Source organism: Ostrea edulis, chromosome 3, assembly GCF_947568905.1.
Source record: "Ostrea edulis chromosome 3, xbOstEdul1.1, whole genome shotgun sequence".
Lineage (NCBI taxonomy): Eukaryota > Metazoa > Mollusca > Bivalvia > Ostreida > Ostreidae > Ostrea > Ostrea edulis.
In genome coordinates this window covers 13,086,664-13,102,895 of record NC_079166.1, presented here as the reverse complement: position 1 = coordinate 13,102,895, position 16,232 = coordinate 13,086,664, and the positions used below count along the sequence as shown (strand labels likewise).

The window sequence follows — 16,232 nt, the reverse complement described above, 5'->3', positions numbered from 1 at the left end:
CATTTTATATTTACCAAAAGTTCGAACTGAATATCATAAACAGTCTTTTAAGGTATCCTCCACAATTTTATGGAATCAGTTGCCCAAGTCTGTCAGAAGCTGTGGTTCTATTACATCTTTTAAATCAGCATATTTGCAGCATTATTTTTCGAATGAGTGATATATAGATGTGGTGTATGTATGTATGTATATATGTATGTATGTATGTATGTATGTGTGTATGTGTGTGTATCTGTATATATATATATATATATATATATATATATATATATATATATATATATGTATGTATGTGTGTGTGTGTGTGTGTGTGTGTGGTCGCGTACTATGCCGGGACTTACGACACGTATAAGGTTACACACGAGCAACCTACGACATTTTCAGAACCTACGACACAAAAGTGTGTCGTAGGTTTGCAGACCCCTTGAAATCGGAATTTTTCATCGTGTTTTACCCAGAAAATACAAAATTTTGTATAGTGTGAGTTTCCGGTTTACACATGATTTTTGTTACACACAAAACCGAGCCATAATGGAGTAGTTACACACTTTCCTTCCTTGCCATATTCGCGCATGCGCAAAAAAAACTTCCTACGGAAACAAGGTCGAGTGGATGACAATGCAAATGTAAGTGTTTTTGTTTATTTAATTGAATATAAGTAGTCAAATAATGATTTAAAATTGATATTTTGTTCCCGTCCGTTTAGTTTGAATACATTGGGGTATGTGATGTATCGTTATTCTGTAGTAATGATGAGAAAAAGTAAGTTGACCTTTGACACGACTAAGATGCAATTAGATGCGTGTAAGCTTAAATAGTTCAATGGTTTTCATTTTCTGTATGTTTTTGTGTTTGTTTTATATCATCATGATTATCTTCAGTATTTTGGTTTATCATTGATTTGACAAAATGTTTTACAGAATCAAGGAATAGTTAGAATTTCCTCTTCAATACAATATCTTTGTACACGTTTTTTTTTAGACATATGAACATCGTTAAAAGCAACAATTCTCTAAATATTAAATGAGAATTGAATTATTATACACAGTATATTTGTCATTCTTTGATGAATATGCGTATCTTAATGTATAACATTGATATATAACAAACTGACGAACAACTGGAATTTCCTCTTTAGAATATTCTATCTTAGCTTGGCAAAATATTTTCAGTATTTTCAAAGATATAAACCCCGTTTCATAGCGACAATATCAAAGAAAATTAAACAAGTACATAGCTCCAAAAAATTGGGTCTTTATTACCACTATTTTTGGATATTATTAACTGGTAACCGGTGAATAGCTCCAGCCTCTTTCCCCTTAATAAGGAAGGTGTGGTCAAGCGCGGTTAAACAAGTTCTTGGGAAAATATTGTTTACCTTATTTTAAGAAATTGTTTAGATTTCATTTTATTCCAACATCGACCAGTTGCAAAGATTTTGGGTGAATTTATCTGATGGTTGATTTTACGCCATGGCTATAAACAACTTTATATAATATGTTGATTTATAGGCGTTGAAAGAAATTTCCAAATAAAGGGTGTTGAAATCAAATGGGACAAGGACATTTAAAGTATGTGCGGTCCAAGTGTCTCTCATCAATATGAATAGAATGAAAAATAAAGTAATTTGTCCCAAAATGAAGCCCCCCCCCCTTTCTTCTCTCCAACCCCATCCCCATTTGTGCATGCAGCTAGATCCAGTGTTTTCATACCAGACCAAATTCATGTTAAATTATCAATGTTTGTCCTGTTAAGAAGATATACTTTTTAAGTAAATGGAAACTCCAATTTAGTTCACTGAATTTATGAAAAGGCAAGATTTCTCTCTCTCTCTCTCTCTCTCTCTCTCTCTCTCTCTCTCTCTCTCTCTCTCTCTCAGAGTGTTGCCAAATCGGTGTAACTTAAATTTAAAAATAAAGGGGTTTCGGTCAAGGGCTACCGCTATTATTAGAGCGACCCTGAGCACTAGCGACAGCGATCACCGCTACACCGGCACCAAAACATGTGTACAGACTGTTCAATCGAGTGGGGAAGATCCTCATGGCTTTTTTTAAATTTCATATAAAGTTGCAGAAATGACATTTTTTTTATCTTTGTTTATTTTTTTACTTATTCAATTGTAAGAATTCAGATACTATTTATATGTATTTCTAAAAATAAAATAGAAAAAAAAAATAAACCCATTACGAGATTTGAACTGGGTACATGTTATCGTGAGTTTCATAGACATCTGTGCGAGACCTCACGGCCAAGTTTTCTAACGATTACGTAACAGTGTTTTAATCTTCACACTCTCAAATAAATGAAGTTATGTAAATCAATTTTGTGTAGCCTTTGTTTCAAAATATTATCTGTATTTTGCACCATTTACAAATGTAAAATAGTATTGTTGAAAATTCAGAAGTTTTTGAATTTGTCAACACTTGGAGATTATTTTTCTCGTGCCGTAGACCGACTGTAGAAGAAAAAAAGGAGTCAGATTATTTTCTTAGTGCTGTGTTTAAAGTTATGTATTAGTAAGTATAAAATGAGGATTCAATTGTTTATAGACATCAGTCAGTGCTGCATATACATGTATTACCATTGTCTGTCTGTCTGTTTACCAGTATTTACAGGTATCTGAATGTTTAATCAGCTGTTAATCAGTAAATAGATACAAATAGAAAAATGGGGGGGGGGGATGCATATAGATAGATAGATTGATAGATAGTGTATTTATCATCTATTTATATAGATAGAGTTTTTCCCTTTTATTTATTTATATATATTTATTGATTAAAATACCTGTGCAGTATAATGAGTATTGCCCATATCTGTTGTAGGGGTAGTGGTAAAATAGTATGATATACATGTATGTATGATATTTTAATAATATTAACAATGAACCTACATTGTAATATGTTTGCCATAGTGTGTATATGAATTCTAGGTATCAGGACAACTCGCCCCCAAGACAACTCGCCCTCAAGACAACTGACCCCCTCATCGGGACAACTCGCCCCTAAGACAACCCGCCCTCAAGATAACTCGCCCCCTCTTCGGGACAACTCGCACCCTCTCTTGAGATAATTCGCTCCTTCATATCATACATGTTTACAATTATTATTTTTGGTCTAAATCCAAGAGGTGTATTAGCAAAAATTAATGAATTTATTATAGATAGTATATACAGCACAGATAATAAGACGTGTTCACATAAACACCGAACTTCGTGTCTTTTTATGCAAGACGAAAGATTTTAGTGGAAATCCAGTGTTTGGGTTCAGTAAATTCATCATCACTTTTATGTACATGTAAAATATATAATTTCAGCGGAAACACGTTAGCGTTTGGTATAGGGAGATTATTAGCTTGGTCTACAGCTGACGTAGTATAATTATCAATAATCTGCGTCTGTTGTTAAATCTAATTGTTTGATTTCCCCCAAGCTGTTATAAATTTACTTCAAACGTTATGAGTTACTCATCATCAGAGTTCTTTACACTTTGATGAAATCGCCGCGTAAAAAGAATCAGTAAAGTAAAGCCGTTATAAAATTTCTAAAATGGGAATTTTATTATTTTTCAACGGGTATTAGTTGAGAAATGCATTAAAAGATAATTACATGTATCAGAATATTCATGCTTCACCTTTACACTTATGTATACTATATCGATAAAAGAAACACCCACACCCTCAAAATATTCTCAGTATTAGAGACAATTACCTGAAGATCAGTAAATATAATTTTCCTTGCCAATTGATTTATGAAAAATATAACTTTTTCTGAAATGCAATAATTAAATATGTGTATAATTTTATTAGAATTTACCATTCGTGTTAAAGTATGAAAGAAAAAGACGTATCTTTATAGGGTTAAAAGTGTAAATAACACACACAAAATAAATTAAAATGTGATAATATATTTATATATAATATTGGGGGCAGGGTTTGACACTAAGGCACGTCCGACCGACCGAGACTACTAAATGATAGGTCCGGTCGGGTAAAATGTTTATTTACTAGTCCGACTGGTCGTGTTAAAAATATAAACAAAGTTAAGAAACTTTACTTTAAATCATAAGATATTTTATTCATAAACAAAATAACTGTAAAGAGTTTGCGAGCAATTTTGAACCGCATGATGACATAATCTCTATCTTTAGTTCTAATAAGTCGCGGTCGTAAGTGATGTTCTACGACATCTACACATTGTTAATGTGTGTAAAGTTATGTTTTGGTTAAATAGAATTATTGAATTCATTTTCATTAAAAAAAAACACCAAAACAGTTCATTTGAATTGAATATAAGAAAGTGTTTATTAAACATATGTGCGGGAATGTCTATATAATCAAATATGAAATCTCGTCCTCAATGAAAGCAAAAGATGTCTCAAGAAAAAAAAAAGGAAAACGTTGGGAAGAAACAAAGCAGGGCTTATGAAATAGAAATTTAAAAAAAAATATTGAGGTCAATTTATTCTAAATAGATTAAAGAATTTCCATGCCGGTAAAGATTTAAAGAAACTGAAAATAGGATTGAAAGTAAAAGCATCAAATTGAATGACGAGATTAAAGATTTTTTTGAGACAATTAAATGCATTTTAGTTCAAACTTAACGTTTTTCATTTAAATTAAGTACATGTATTTAGATATGGAGAATCTTATAAGATTTTTTTCTGGAACGTTGGTCAGGGCTAGTGGATGTAAGGTCAGGTCTAGCAAAAATCATTTTAAGTAGCCCGATTGGTCTAGTGCCCAAAAAAGTTAATGTCAAACCCTGGGGGGCGAGTGACTCAAGAGAAGGGGGCGACTTGTCCTGAGAGAGGGCGAGTTGTCCTAAGAGGGGGCGAGTTGTCTTGAGGGCGAGTTGTCTTGGGGTGAGTTGTCCAGCATTCGAATTATATTGGTATCAATTAAAGGTTCATGAATATAGTAGGCCTAGTACGAATACTATTCTACTTCTGTTCAGTAGAAATAGAGCAACACATACAAGAAATATTTAAGCTTACTTTTATGTATAGTAGTCTGGTACCACTAAATATATTAAGTTGAGTGTTCATAATCTGTTAAAAATTCAGATCATGATGTTTATTTACATGTCAGAGGGCATAAACATGCAGCATACGTTTCATGAAGCACCAACACTCTTCATGAAGTATGCTGGCGTAAAGCGCAGCAGTTCATGCCCTTAAATACTTTCAAAAATTAAACTTATTTCTTAAATATGCATGCATGTATTTGTACTTTAACAATCCATGTTTAGGAAATATTTTCATGTTATGTTAATCATATGTGTCTCCATGCAATGTTAGATTGAAAAATAAAATAAATACATGTGTATATGCAAGCTAATGTTTCATTAGATTCTTTCCATTTGATTTTAATGTCAAGTTTCTTTTTCATAGTTGACGCAACAGATTATGAGATACAGATGAAACATGCAGGGAACCATGTAAATGATTCTGAAAGTGGCTACCCAGGTGCTGTATAAGGAAGCTTGTAATAGGAGTGGAAAACCACCCAAAAACTATACGTCTCAAAATGCCAGTAGAGACATAGAAAGAAGAGAGGAACTAGCTGGGATATCATTATGAAGAACCTAACCTCCTTGGAGTCAAGTATGTGACAAATTATTCATATAATTCATCCATGGTTTATTGTTTTGAAATGTCACCATGATATCGAAATTAACCTTTTAACCACAAGAAATTTTAGGTACTGTATTCTTTTCCTACTAGGCTCCAATTCGAAATTTAACCAGCATTTTTCAACCGATTCCTTTTTTTCAGGAATTTAATAAACTAAGCACCCCTTTTATCAAAATAAATGAGAAGAAGGTGCAATATCAAAAACAAGATTGGAATTTCTTTCCTTAAACATTTTTAAATGAATTATCAGGCAACATATCATTGGTGGGGGTCATAGGGAACATCTATGCAGCATGTACTCACTATCCAGAGGTCCTCCACCTACAATTTACATCATTATGTGGCTTGAACCTTAAGACTGTTAGTGTGTATTTAATTCTCTCTCTCTCTCTCTCTCTATCTATCTATCTATCTATCTGGATATATATATATATATATATATATATATATATATATATATATATAATCCAAATAGAAAGAGTTGATATCACACAGTCAAAATAATTAAATAAAAAAGCAGGAAAATATGCAGTTCCAAAATATATTCAAATCGCTAGCGCTTTCTGGATTTTAACATCCATCCTCAGGTGAATACAAATATTGAATACAAAGTTGTTTATCTTATATTGTTGTATATGTATATCTAAAACATTTGTAGATTTCATCACAGTGGCTCATCACAAATTAACCCTCTCTCTTCTATATTTACACAAGGGGGGGGGGAGAGGGGGGGATCTGGTATCCCAATAATCACTCCTTCAAATTTCTATTATGTCTCCTTTATTTTACTGACATAAGATTTTACGACCCCTCTCAATCGATCAGAGAAAGACCATATTTTGTAAAATTACTTAGAATATCTGTTCGCACCAACAATATATTTGAAGGAACAATGCATTTTCTATCGTTTTTAAAACCACAGGAACTTTTCATCAATCACTCAAAATGGAAGACAGACTTGCATTGGTCAGTTCAAGTTGCTCTTCAGTTAGGATGTGTGAGAGTAGTTTAAGCAAACATCCCCCCATTTAAGAAATTATGTCATTGTGCTTCTGCACAACTAATCATATCTTACGTTCTAAGTTTTTGTAGTAATTGTACCTGGAATATGTCAATATAATTCCATTTTTCTCATTCATAAGAGATTTACCAGTTATCTAAATATTACGTATGCAACTTATTAGAATGAAATGCTTGACATGTGCATGTGTAAGCATTCATATTGTAAATCAACAGCAAAAAATCATTTTAATTTACCCTTTAATAAGAAAGTTGTGGTCATTTCAGTACCAAAAAATGAAAGAAAGCAATGCACGTTATGTGCATATGTCAATCTGTAATTCCGTTGATGTCATCCAACAGGTATTTGTATCATGTACATATGATTAGCATAATTAGTTTGAATTTCATGTTTGCATCATATATAAGAAAGCTGTGGAGATTTTGAAATTGTCTAATCAAAATTTAACACAATTGTGCATGCACATGCTGGCTAGTAATTTTAGCCATACCAATTTGTAAGTGCCAAGACATACTAAAATCCTCAACTTCAGAAGAATTTAATGAAAAACATAAACATTATGGTCCTTGAAATATAGAAAAAATATAGAACCTTCAAAAGACAGGATATGCATATACTGAGTGTTGGCATTTTTGTATTACACCAATCTATAGATACACATACTATCTACTATGCTGTGATATATCAACTCATTCACTTTATTCATAAGAAAGTTACAGACATTTTAGTATTAAATCCAATCAAAATGAAATGCATGCATGTGCAGATTGGTCATTTTGAACATGCAGATCAGTTAATAAATATCTTAAAAATAAAAATCTTAAAAATTACAAGTCTTAATAAATGCCTGCAATATGAATATTAAACAATCTCAAAGAACAACAAAAAATTTAGACTGATTCCCAAGTTAGTGTACCAAAATCCAATGCATGCACATTCAGACTAAAAGACTATCGTTCTGCACATCCAAATGATATACATGTACGTACAATCATCTTAAAAAGATTGCATATAAAGGATCTCTTGTATGGTTATTGAGAACAGAGTATACCCTAAGTTATGGGAACATAAATATAAGGAATCACTGTCTAGTTTGTCAGGGTATATGAGGTGATTAACAAATTAACATCAACTGAAAATATGAGAATTCATGCATAACAGCTTCACCGTTTATATAGTTTGCATGCATGTATCATGTTCATGCTTTTATGGGATCTTTGTGAATTTTGTCAAGGATTTGGATGATTTGAATATATACTACTCAAAATTTGATAAGGATCATAGATATTTTTATGTTTAAAAAATTAATAACTGCATAACTGGCAATATTGTGTCGAAGTGAAATCAAAAACGTCTTCAACAAACTTGCACGTGCATTTCATGCAATGGGAAATGCGTTTCTCATCACAGTTTATGCTTTTGCTATCATTGCACGATTTTCACTCAGGCATCGGTGTCTGATTCTTTCTAAAATTTCAAACTCACTTGAGTGTTTACACTACGTTTATCAACACAATGCCCCCTCAACGTGTAAGGCGTCGCCTGACGACAGAACAACTGGGCAGATGTATTGGAATGCTTGACGCTGGCTATTCACAAATGCACTAAACGTCAGCCAGAGCGTTGTAAACAGGGCCTGGAACCGACAGCAAACTTTTGGTACAGCAGCACACCGACATGGCGGTGGTCGTCAGAGGTCGACAACCCAACGCCAAGACCATTTTGTGGCTCTTCAGGCACGACGCCATCCCTTCTGGACAGCAACCAGCCTACGTAACGACCTCCTGAACGCCTCGGGGGTGAATGTGTCCACTCAGACGATACGGAATCGGCTTCACAATGCAGGTCTCAACTCGAGAAGGGCATGTGTTCGAGTCCCTCTGACTGTTCGACACCGGCGGGAGCGATTGGACTGGGCTGAAGATCATGTCACTTGGACAAAGAACGATTGGGTTCAAGTTCTGTTCACCGATGAGTCCAGGTATTGTTTGGACTTTACATACAGGAGGAACCGAGTGTGGCGACGACAACGTGAACGTTTCCATGATGCCAACATCAGTGAACATGACCGTTATGGTGGTGGTTCCATTATGGTCTGGGGTGGAATCAGCAGGGATGGAAGAACATATCTTCATGTCCTGGAGAGAGGAACAATGACGGGGGTGCGGTACCGGGATGAGATCCTCGATGTTTACGTCAGACCCTACGCTGGTGCTGTTGGCCCTGAGTTCATCCTGATGGATGATAACGCCCGTACTCATCGCGCCAGGGTGGTGGAGCAGTACCTTCAGCAGGAGACAATTGTCCGTATGGACTGGCCAGCGCGCTCGCCGGACTTGAACCCAATTGAGCATGTATGGAACATGCTACAGATTGCCCTTTCACGCCGTAGAGCACAACCCACGACTTTGGCAGAGCTCGGAAACGCCCTCGTGGAAGAGTAGAACAACCTTCCCATTGGAAACATCCGGGTGCTTATTGACAGCCTGGCTCGACGTTGTCAAACCGTCATTAATGCAAGGGGAGGCCATACCCGGTATTGACACTTCATCGACTAAGTGTAATGATGGACTATCCCCAAAAACTGTGTAATTCTTTCTCTGGTTTGCTGTTAACTTTTTGTAATGAAATGCTTTTTGGTTTTCTTATCAGATTTCAAGCATTCCGTATTGATAAAAGTTCATGCCGTTCATGAATTTTCATTCATAACCTGAGTAAACACGTTTCTGAGTCAAATGTATGTCTTTTGTTATGTTAGTGGTAAATTACACACATATAACCTAGTGATCCTTATCAAATTTTGAGTAGTATATTATAAAAGTGGCAAGAATGAAAATAACATGTTCTGCCATATTTTTGTTTTCGACTGTTTATTTTATTTTTCAATGCGTTGTTTTACACCAGTTTTATAACGTATGCAGTGCAGTGTACACCAGTTTTGGACAAATGAAATTGGCCTTTAGTTTGCTTCATCAATATACAGACTCTATTTCAATTGATTATATATTCATTGAACTCCCAATAGTGAGTCTCATGCCAGTATAAGGCAATATACATCTTTCTCACATAATCACTAGTGTGAGACCAACTCAACCCATGTGAGACAGTCATACAAATTTTTTCTATCTTACACTGCTAAGACATATCTTTGCTTGTGATGTACATATGTATGTCGCATATTTTCTGATTTACATTACACGATAAAGAAAAATATTTTGTATTGTTTTCTTCAAATTTCAATTTGATATATATATGTATAGCTTTTTTATGGACAACCTTGGGTTTTGTACTTTACACTTATATTGTAAACCATTTTCAGGTATGCTAAGATCTTCATACTGTGTAATTAATTTTTGCATATATTCAAAGTAGGATTTCAATAATTTTGAATTTTCTCAAAGCTCTTGAATTAAAGTACTGAACTGATAAAATGTGAGAAAAATAACACTTTATTATTTGCTCATGTGGGATAGGGAAATTCCACCTCTGGAATAAGATTCGCTGCTTAAGACTCAGCAAAGCCTCGTCCTAGACTGCAAATCTTGTCCCCTCGGTGGAATTTTCCTATCTCCCATTCATACGAATGAAGGATTCCATTTATCACACACATACAATGCACACACATGTGATATCATGCCAATATACATATGCATTTATCACACATGTAGCAAGTTTCAATGTTAGAACACATCTGATACATGCAGTGAGTTTAATGTCAATATATATTTATCACACACATGCAGTGAGTTTCAGTGCCAGTACACATTGCACACATGTAATGAGTTTCAGTGCCAGTACGCATTTATCACATACGTGTAGTGAGTTTAAATGCCAGTACACATCACACACATGTAGTGAGTTTCAATGTCAGTACAGATCATACACATGTAATGAGTTCAATGCCAGTACAGATTTACCACACACATGTAGTGAGTTTCAATGTCAATACAGATTTATCACACACATGTAGTGAGTTTCAATGTCAATACAGATTTATCACACACATATATTGAGTTTCAATGTCAATACAGATTTATCACACACATATATTGAGTTTCAATGTCAATACAGATTTATCACACACATATATTGAGTTTCAATGTTAATACAGATTTATCACACACATGTAGTGAGTTTCAATGTCAATACAGATTTATCACACACATGTAGTGAGTTTCAATGCCAGTACAGATTTATCACACATGTAGTGAGTTTTATTGTCAATACAGATTTTTCACACACTTAAACTGTAGTGAGTTTCAATGTCAATACAGATTTATCACACACATATATTGAGTTTCAATGTCAATACAGATTTATCACACACATATATTGAGTTTCAATGTCAATACAGATTTATCACACACATATATTGAGTTTCAATGTTAATACAGATTTATCACACACATGTAGTGAGTTTCAATGTCAATACAGATTTATCACACACATGTAGTGAGTTTCAATGCCAGTACAGATTTATCACACATGTAGTGAGTTTTATTGTCAATACAGATTTTTCACACACTTAAACTGTAGTGAGTTTCAATGTCAATACAAAGTGATCAATTCTTTTGAGAAGCCTGTAGTAACCAACCATGTTGATATCCAAGAACTTTTTAACATTGTTATCTCTTTCTAAAATATTCAAAGTTTATATTTGGATTTCAAAAATCTTTTGTCTCTCAATCAACACATTGAAATTTTGTTTAAAGCATGTTGAATTTAATTTCACAATCTTGATATGATTTAATTGTGATGATTTCAAAAATAACATTCCTACTCACCACCCTGCACCTCAGAAATTAAAATGTAACTTAGAAATAATGAATGCATTTTTAAAAAAAAAAAGATTTAAAAACATTCAATATTTAAAATGATTGGACCAGTATTTCCTAATGTGAAATAATGTTAACGTGTACTGTGTTGTGCGGCGTGAAGACAAAATGTTAGGTAATTAAAAAAGGCTATAGTTAACGAGGAAAATGTTTTTGAACAGGTATTGACCATATATTACACAGATAAGTTAAATAGGCAACTTAATAATTTTCAAATGATTAGGTCACTAAAGATCATTTTGGAAAGATCAAGGTCACTCAACATGTACCTTATATAGAAAAGTCAACCTTTATTTCAAAAGTTATATATCATTGTGCAAGTCATTTGTTACATGAAGTAGTTCAACTTCATTGGTTAGTTGCAGTTTGGGGAAGTAATTACTAATATTCTTGTTATTTGATTTCACTCAAATAGAGACATCAACACTTGCCTGAGTCCCCACATACACAGGGTGGCAGTAACTTGTTTATGTGTTTGGAAAACGCTAGATGTATATTACATATTTAAAGTTCATTTACATTTTGTTAATAGTAACTTACAGCAGTACAAAAATTTTAAAGCTTTATCTCTTCAATGTTGTAGACTATTCAGAGGGAATGCAGATACTGAGACACCCTAGCTCATCTAGGAAGTCGGGAAGAAAAAAGCGAGGTATTTGTATGTCATAATTTGTATTGTATTTTGTTATTCCCAAGCAAATGAAGTTTAGGAGGGTATATTAGAATCGCCATGTCTGTCTGTTGGTCTGTCTGTCGATTTGTCTGTAGGCATAATTTTGGCTGTACTCATTTTAGGAGACTAGCTAATGGAATTTTCTTAAAATTTGTACACTCTCTCAAATCATAAAGACATATAAAGATCTGCACCTAGGGTTTTCATAATGATTGGACAAAGTTTACTTAATTTAGATCATTTTGCTGTTTCTTTGAAATTAGAAAAATTTTGAGGCTTGTTTGCTTTAACTTAAGGGTATGTCCTGACCTTAGCAGAGGGTCATTTGGACAAGATTACAGATATAAGAAATATGTAATTTTTATGCCCCCTAGATCAAAGATCGGGGGGGGGGGCATATTGTTTTTGTCCTGTCTGTCATTCTGTCTGAAACTTTAACCTTGCTAATAACCTTTGAACAGTAAGAGCTAGAGCTTTGATATTTCACATGAGTATTCCTTATGACAAGACCTTTCCGTGGGTACTAAACCTTTTGACCTTGACATTTGACCTACTTTTTGAAAAAAAAATTGACATTGGTCATAACTTCTAAATGGTAAATATTAGAGCTTTCATATTGTACATGAGCATTTCTTGTGACAAGATTTTTCTACTGGTACCAAGATATTTGTCCTTGTGACCTTGGCCAGAATTGGCCATTATCGGGGGCATTTGTGTTTCACAAACACATCTTGTTTGTCCTTGCCATAAATTGTAAGATGAGATAAACAGGAGAATAATATACTAGGTGCAGAGGTTGCTTGTGTTCAAAGAATGTGCAACAACCAGCATCAGATGATAATCATTTGGACAAGGTCAAAGTTTCTGGGTGTGCAATGCAAAATTCTTCTCTATAATGTAATTTTGTTATGAAATAACTTTAGAAAATTATACAAGATTAAATATTATCAAAGAAATGTCATGACCCTGAACACAAGTCATTCAGACAAGTTTAGGGGCACAGTTTAGGAGTTTCAGATTATGAAGTCTTAGAAATGTTAATATTCTAAGTTAGAGGTGCATGGAGAAGTCATACTTGACAAAGAGGCTGCTTATAGCCAAGAAGTATGTCATAAACCTTATGCCCAGGTTATTTGTAGAGGGTCATGGTCACATGACTCAAAAGTCAAATGTTCTTTAGGCTGCATCAATTTAATGCTGGGATTTTGGACAGTCATATTTTTCTGTTACTCTACTCAAAGTTTACTCATGACCAGACTTTTGGACCAATGTCATTTTGGGAAGGTCAGGCTCACTCAGAATATACACCTTATATATAAGGAAACGTGCCTTATTTCATTAGTTTTTAAACGAGTATGGATCATAAATCGTGCAAATAGGTAATAGGCAAATGACTTTCAGACAAAGGTCACTCAAGGTCATTTTGTAAAGGTCAACATCACTCAACATATACCTTATATATGATAAAGAAACCTTCATTCCAACAATATATCAACATTTATTGAGCATTGTGTGAATCATTTGTTATTTGAAATAGTTCATTCAGGTGAGATGTATTTGGGGGAGCATACATCAGTTTTATCAATATTCTTATTTTATATTAAATATCTATTGGTAGTTTACTAAAGGTTTAGGATAGAACATTTTTGAAAAAAAATATATTATTGATTTGAAATCATTTACTTTTAGTTATGGTAAATGACAGAGAAAATGAGTTGGACAATCTTTCAAGAAACTGTTGTACAACTGTTACAAGTGATATGTACTGTCCATTCTTTATTACAGCCAATGTTCAGTGCCATACTTGGACCACTGCAGAAAAGGCAGCTTTGTAAAGACAATATGAGACTTTCATCAAACTAGGAAAAACTCTGGCTCAGGTTGACTGTCTAAAATCCATTTGGAAGGAGAAATCACTGTCCAGTTTAACATGGTGTCGTGGAAAGTTTGCTGTTAAAAATATTACTTCCTGGCAGAGATGTTACAAAGAGTTAATCCAATTTTTATGCCCCCTCCATTTGAAAGAGAGGGGACGTATATATTGTTTTACATGACTAATTCGGTCTGTAGAGCAAATCTTGTCTGCTCAATATCTAATGAATTCTTTTGCTTGACTGTTTCCAAACTTGGTACAATGATTGCCCCTAGATAGTGAATGACCCATATTAATTTACAGGTCACAGGGTCAAGGGTCAAACTGGACACAGTAAGATATTGTCTGTTCAATATCTTGAGAACGCTTTCCTGACAGACATCAAACTCGGTATACTGGTTTCTTTTAAGAAGTAGATGGTTTCTTTTAAGAAGTATATGTCCCATAATGTCCCCTATTCATTTTGAAGTCACAAGAACAAAGATCAAACTGTACATAATAAAGATATTGTCTACACAATATCTTGAGTTTGTGTTTCTTGACAGACATCAAACTTGGTACACTGACACATCATAAGTGTAGATATCTAGTATTCATTTTAAGGTCAATGGTCAAACTACTCTGGACATCAGATTTTGTCCATTCAGTATCTTGAGAACCCTTGTTTGACAAACATCAAACTTGGTAGTCTGATGCCGCCTAAAGAATAGATGGTCCCCATTGGTTTTAAACTTTCAAGGTCAAAGGTCAGGACTCAAATAACTGGTTATTTGAAAATGTCTGCTCAGTACCTTTAGAAATCACATATAATGGTTGCCTCTGACTAATAGATACATTGTAACCCTTAATTTTCACTTTTGCTACAGACATTCTAAATGATCATTTTCAATATTGTAATATGGAGGCATATATGTTTCTTAAATCTCTCTTGTAAATGGTTTTGATACTAGTTTTATATACAAGATGTATTATCAGCATTTGTCATTCATTGTACACCATACATTGGTTCATTCAAAATTGATAAATATATAATCAACAGCAGTACACATGAAATAATTCTCCATCTATATCTTGAATTGAACAAAAAGTTTAATGGTATTCCATGGCCTTATATTCATGTGCGATTGAAAGACTGAATTAATATACTAAGATAATATAACAGTATTTAACTAAAACTAACTGCAGTTTAACACTAATGTACTTATAATGTAATTGATAGTACCACACTCTTACTTGTAACTTGTTTTCATTTTTATTCAATAGATATTTCAAGTTTGATAGCTAACTCAAATTTCAAATATGAATGAACATTAAGTGTCTGCTGTTTTAAGACTAAAGAGTAGCTTTATTTACATATGAGGTTTTTTGAGCTAAATTGATCAGCTTTGTATGCTTATGAAATAAATATGTACACCTATATTTTGCAGTTAATTGTACTTTGCTTTAAAGAGGTCTTAAAAGTGGTGTAGTTTTCATTAGGTTTGGACTTCGCAAGTGACAAATTGGATTGGGAGTATTTTTACTCAGTGTCTTCTCAAATACTAATGAAAAATCAAGACAATTTAATAGAGTCTTATAAATTCAGTATCTCTTGATAGATTGCTGAAAGAGTAGTACGAAAGAAAAATCCTGAACTCTGAACGACCAGATTCATGATGGATGCAGGGACATACAGTATTTTTAAAAGTCCTTGGTACAAGTTCTTCCTGTGACTTGAGAAGTGTCTGTATTCAGATATTTAAAAAAAAGATCTTCAAAGCACTGTAGTACACTGTCATATAACCAGGAATATTTCCTTTATGGTCACCTTTAAATGGCCTTTGGAGTCGTATTTAGACATAAAGGACATCCAGGATACAGACGCCTTTGAATGCAACATTGGTTATATTACAAGTGTGACTGATAAGGAGCGCCAAATTAACAAAAACTCAGATAAAAAGATCAGTTCAATTATTACCCGTAATAATCAATTGACGTGCGTATCAAATCAATCATTGTTCTCATCAATTGATTAGGTGTTCACATCAATTATTGCGCCCATATATTAAATAATGCGCGCTGCCGATCAATTCAATGTATGAGAGCAATAATGGGTTTGCTGCGCGCATTTATTTAACTGATGACTGCAATACTTCAGTTGATGCGCGGCATGTGATTTTGAGCTCCGTATAATTGATTTAATAATCTCTTTAATTCAATT

General features: G+C 33.8%; 1 long non-coding RNA gene across 2 annotated transcripts; it reads left to right on the top strand.

Annotated features, from left to right (window-relative positions):
• Window positions 1-352: 352 nt before the first annotated feature.
• LOC125669354 (uncharacterized) lies at window positions 353-15,451 on the top strand. 2 transcript variants are annotated; one of them, XR_008801768.1, is made up of 4 exons: window positions 353-626; window positions 5,388-5,600; window positions 12,070-12,138; window positions 13,945-15,451. It is a non-coding gene; the product is annotated as an uncharacterized LOC125669354 (long non-coding RNA). The 2 variants fall into 2 exon arrangements; XR_008801767.1 differs by lacking the exon at window positions 353-626 and adding an exon at window positions 2,231-2,516.
• Window positions 15,452-16,232: the final 781 nt, after the last annotated feature.